Below are 6,000 nucleotides of genomic sequence, written 5' to 3'. Positions count from 1 at the left end.
CCTGTGCTGTAATTTTGTTTGTTCTTTGTTCTAAAGCCTACTTAGGTAAAAAGGTCCACCCCATAGAATATACAGTTGGGCAGCAAGTTATGATCTCGTTGTACAAGCTAAGCTCCTTCCTATTCCCAAAGTTTGCTGGTCGCTACATAATTTCAGATAAAGTAAGCCTCTCCGTTTACAAAACAGCGTACCCTAACTGCAAGACTTGTTGGTTCCACATCAGTCAACCCAAAGCCTATGGAGCCCAATATAACCACGCCCACCACGTCACTTTGGCAATGGGACATGACGATGCCCCAACCATCGACCAACCACTCCCCCCTCATGACGCCTCCCTCCTATTTGCCCCGCCCACACCTTCTGGCGCCACACTTCTATCTGATTCACATGACCGGCTTGACTTTAGCGGACCTAGCAGCCTGCTTGATATAGAAGACCTGCTTGATCTTTCTGAATATAGTGACTTAATTGATTTAGACCCACTGACTGACCGGTGCACCCTACCAGCTCTCACTCACTCCCCTAATAGCATTGCTTCAGCCAACCTGAACCCAGATCGTGACCGCCCTAAACTCCGCCTATCCTCCAATACGCCACTGTGGGAACGTGATCGCGCTGGGAGACTTGTTAGAACCGATCTATTGGAGAACCACACAGCTAACAACCCGATTAATGTTGTGTGAATCTGCAAGGGCGAATCGGGCAACCGGGGGACGCAGATGGTTCAGTGGATGAGCCTCTTCTGGGGATATTAGTAGAACAGCTGAGGCACGCACTGTTCTCCGGTTATTCGAGGCATTCAGATGATGAAAAGAGGACACCTCTAAATAATTAAGGTGTACGATTTCTGATGGAGCCTACCCATCCTCTGTGCTCCACGCACGCTCCAGTTCTTCTCCTCTACCACCTTGGAAACGATGGAATATCTCTCTGCACCCTGTATAGACCAGTAAGAAGCCTTACAACACCAGGTTAAAGTTCCTCACCTGAGGAAGGAGCAGTGCTCCGAAAACTAGTGATTTGAAACAAACCTGCTGGACTGCAACCTGGTGTTGTAAGACTTCTTACTGTGCTCACCCCAGTCCAACACCGGCATCTCCACAGCAGGGCAGGTCTTAATCTTCTCTTCAACTCTGTTTAAACTTTCCAGTTGTTTGTGGGATGCAGAATGTATTTCCACACCAGACTTCCCACTCTAAACCGTTGCTTCTTTCACCCTTCATTTCAGGCCCCATTGGGCCGTTCCCACATTCTCTTTACACTTAAACACCAGTTATTTTTCATATAATTTACAGTGCAGAAGGAGGCCATTCGGCCCATCGAGTCTGCACTGGCTCTTGGAAAGAGCACCCTACGCAAGGTCCACACCTCCACCCTATCCTCATAACCCAGTAACCTCACCCCAACACTAAGGGCAATTTTGGACACTAAGGGCAATTTAGCATGGCCAATTCACCTAACCACCACATCTTTGGACTGTGGGAGGAAACCTGAGTACCCGGAGGAAACCCACGCACACACGGGGAGAATGTGCAGACTCCGCACAGACATTGACCCAAGCCGGATTCGAACCTGGGACCCTGGAGCTGTGAGGCAATTGTGCTAACCACAATGCTACCGTGCTGCCCTAAGTGTGATCACTACTCCTATGAAACAAGAGCTGCCCTAAAATTCGGCCCTTTTTAAGTCAGATGTTCTGTGTCAAAATAAAACCCTCTGTGCTCCCGGGCCGAAAATCTATAAAACTGGCCGCCCTAAAATTCGGCTGGTTAAGCAAAACCTCAACCAGATATAGTTGTGCTCAAGATGGAGATTGGTCGAAGCCAGTGTCCAACCACTCCAAGCCTCGACCAGATAGGCTGTGAGAAACACGGATACTTAATTTTATTTTCCCCTTCACTCCCATTTGCATTTCTTGTCCCACTCATAAATTTATTTAAAACAACATGGTGGAGTCACAATCAACAACCAATATAATTATAAAGGATAATTGGAATTTAAAGAGGAAGATTAATAAAATAGAAATTTTAAAAGACACTATTCTTGATCCCCTCGAACAACCACCGATGACAGACACAGCCACAGATGAATCCAGGAACCATCCTCGTCGTCAACATCTGTCAGAGAAGGTGGCAAAAGAGGGGGAGGTGTGGCGCTGCTAGTCAAGAGCAGTATTACGGTGGCTGAGAGGATGCTAGATGGGGACTCATCTTCCGAGGTAGTATGGGCTGAGGTTAGAAACATGAAAGGAGAGGTCACACTGTTGGGAGTCTTCTATAGGCCTCCAAATAGTTCTAGGGATGTAGATGAAAGGATGGCGAGGATGATCCTGGATAAGAGCGAAAGTAACAGGGTAGTTATTATGGGATACTTTAACTTTCCAAATATTGACTTGAAAAGATATAGTTCGAGTACATTAGATGGGTCGTGTTTTGTACAGTGTGTGCAGGAGGGTTTCCTGGCACAGTTTGTTGACAGGCCAACAAGAGGTGAGGCCACGTTGGATTTAGTTTTGGGTAATGAACCAGGCCAGGTGTTGGATTTGGAGGTAGGAGAGCACTTTGGGGACAGTGACCACAATTCGGTGACGTTTACGTTAATGATGGAAAGGGATAAGTATACACCGCAGGACAAGAGTTATAGCTGGGGGAAGGGCAATTATGATGCCATTAGACGTGACTTGGGGGGATAAGGTGGAGAAGTAGGCTGCAAGTGTTGGGCACACTGGATAAGTGGAGCTTGTTCAAGGATCAGCTACTGCATGTTCTTGATAAGTATGTACCGGTCAGGCAGGGAGGAAGGCGCCGAGCGAGGGAACCATGGTTTACCAAAGAAGTGGAATCTCTTGTTAAGAGGAAGAAGGAGGCCTATGTGAAGATGAGGTGTGAAGTTTCAGTTGGGGCGATGGATAGTTACAAGGTAGCGAGGAAGGATCTAAAGAGAGAGCTAAGACGAGCAAGGAGGGGACATGAGAAGTATTTGGCAGGAAGGATCAAGGAAAACCCAAAAGCTTTCTATAGGTATGTCAGGAATAAGCGAATGACTAGGGAAAGAGTAGGACCAGTCAAGGACAGGGATGGGAAGTTGTGTGTGGAGTCTGAAGAGATAGGCGAGATGCTAAATGAATATTTTTCGTCAGTATTCACTCAGGAAAAAGATAATGTTGTGGAGGAGAGTGCTGAGCCCCAGGCTAATAGATTAGATGGCATTGAGGTACGTATGGAAGAGGTGTTGGCAATTCTGGACAGGCTGAAAATAGATAAGTCCCCGGGACCTGATGCGATTTATCCTAGGATTCTCTGGGAGGCCAGGGAAGAGATTGCTGGACCTTTGGCTTTGATTTTTATGTCATCATTGGCTACAGGAATAGTGCCAGAGGACTGGAGGATAGCAAATGTGGTCCCTTTGTTCAAAAAGGGGAGCAGAGACAACCCCGGCAACTATAGACCGGTGAGCCTCACGTCTGTAGTGGGAAAAATCTTGGAGGGGATTATAAGAGACAAGATTTATAATCATCTAGATAGGAATAATATGATCAGGGATAGTCAGCATGGCTTTGTGAAGGGTAGGTCATGCCTCACAAACCTTATCGAGTTCTTTGAGAAGGTGACTGAACAGGTAGACGAGGGTAGAGCAGTTGATGTGGTGTATATGGATTTCAGCAAAGCGTTTGATAAGGTTCCCCACGGTAGGCTATTGCAGAAAATACGGAGGCTGGGGATTGAGGGTGATTTAGAGATGTGGATCAGAAATTGGCTAGCTGAAAGAAGACGGAGGGTGGTGGTTGATGGGAAATGTTCAGAATGGAGCTCAGTCACAAGTGGAGTACCACAAGGATCTATTCTGGGGCCGTTTCTGTTTGTCATTTTTATCAATGACCTAGAGGAAGGCGCAGAAGGGTGGGTGAGTAAATTTGCTGACGATACTAAAGTCGGTGGTGTTGTCGATAGTGTGGAAGGATGTAGCAGGTTACAGAGGGATATAGATAAGCTGCAGAGCTGGGCTGAGAGGTGGCAAATGGAGTTTAATGTAGAGAAGTGTGAGGTGATTCACTTTGGAAGGAATGACAGAAATGCGGAATATTTGGCTAATGGTAAATTTCTTGAAAGTGTGGATGAGCAGAGGGATCTAGGTGTCCATGTACATAGATCCCTGAAAGTTGCCACCCAGGTTGATAGGGTTGTGAAGAAGGCCTATGGAGTGTTGGCCTTTATTGTTAGAGGGATTGAGTTCCGGAGTCAGGAGGTCATGTTGCAGCTGTACAGAACTCTGGTACAGCCGCATTTAGAGTATTGCGTACAGTTCTGGCCACCGCATTATAGGAAGGACGTCGAGGCTTTGGAGCGGGTGCAGAGGAGATTTACCAGGATGTTGCCTGGTATGGAGGGAAAATCTTATGAGGAAAGGCTGATGGACTTGAGGTTGTTTTCGTTGGAGAGAAGAAGGTTAAGAGGAGACTTAATAGAGGCATACAAAATGATCAGGGGGTTGGATAGGGTGGACAGTGAGAGCCTTCTCCCGCGGATGGAAATGGCTGGCATGAGGGGTCATAGCTTTAAACTGAGGGGTAATAGATATCGGACAGAGGTCAGAGGTAGGTTCTTTACGCAAAGAGTAGTGAGGCCGTGGAATGCCTACTGCTACAGTAGTGAACTCGCCAACATTGAGGGCATTTAAAAGTTTATTGGATAAACATATGGATGATAATGGCATAGTGTAGGTTAGCTGGCTTTTGTTTCGGTGCAACATCGTGGGCCGAAGGGCCTGTACTGCGCTGTATTGTTCTATGCTCTATGTTCTATTACAGTCACTGGACTCAGACCACAGGACAATATGAAATTGCTGTACTCAGGGTATCTATGGTTTGCCCCACCTAGTGCAGGGGAATGTGAGTATGGTATATAATAGATAAACACCAACAGAAGCATCCTATTTCGATGTAACAATCAAAGGGCAATGTACAAAAAGCCCAATGGGACCTCATCAGGTTGCTATATTCGCACCGCCGAAAAAGGGAATTGGTGGGGATTTTCAAGTGAAGGGTGTCCTGAAATTGGATGTTTAGCAAAAAGCCGTGAGAAAGGATTAGGAATTGGGCAAAAATGCCCCGGGATACTCACAAACGGCAGAAATCGAGATCACCACTTGGTGGGACGATGCCTGAGATTGGAGCCCCAGCCTTCAAAACCATCACCTAATATGACTCATCTTCCACCTCTTTCAAGTCCTCATCCTGTTTGCAGCAATATATATTTGCGTCCTCACATTTCGGTTCTGTAGGTGGAAAGCCAGAGTCACCCAGCCACCTATATTCACAATCCGAGCTCCCTTTCTTGGAGTGCGTTAAAGGATAACCTGGAATTTATACCTCTGTGCCAATTATCAAAGTTTACAAGCAACTGCTGCTAAATGGGTCATTTGGACTCCTTGTGTTAATATTTAGGATAAATAGCATGTAAGGTGATGTTGCTGCTTTAAATTTATGTGTTGTAAATAAGTTTGAATATAAGCAAGCTGTATGAGATTAATTTAATTTGGTAATGAACTGTCTTTGGAAATGAATTTAATTTGAAAATGAATTGTAGTTAATCATGAATTAACCTTTCAATTGAACTGTATTTAATAATGAATTAGGTAATATTGAGTAATGTATTTTCATTAGAGTAGAGTAGGACCTTGATTGGCCGACAGGTGACTGGAGATGCAGGGCAGGAATTGGTTCGAGTCTGTGATCCAACACACTTCGCGTTCAGGATCAAGAGGATGGATATGTGGCCATCTAAAATATCCGATCGCAGTGGATGATGGGTAATGTGGACAGCTTTGGGACACAGACATGCTGCAGCTTGTGGGGTTTCAAACAACCACTCAGACATATGCACCAACTGACACCTGCAAATGGGCCATTCAAGGCGATTGAAGTAATAATGGCACCATCAGGTCCATTAAATTATCTTCCAGACAAGGCGGCACCGAGCTCCTGGTCGGAGCCTGCCCAAG

The sequence above is a fragment of the Scyliorhinus torazame genome, chromosome 22 (genome assembly GCF_047496885.1).
Source record: "Scyliorhinus torazame isolate Kashiwa2021f chromosome 22, sScyTor2.1, whole genome shotgun sequence".
Classification (NCBI taxonomy): Eukaryota; Metazoa; Chordata; class Chondrichthyes; order Carcharhiniformes; family Scyliorhinidae; genus Scyliorhinus; species Scyliorhinus torazame.
Note: the sequence above shows the minus strand (reverse complement) of the source record.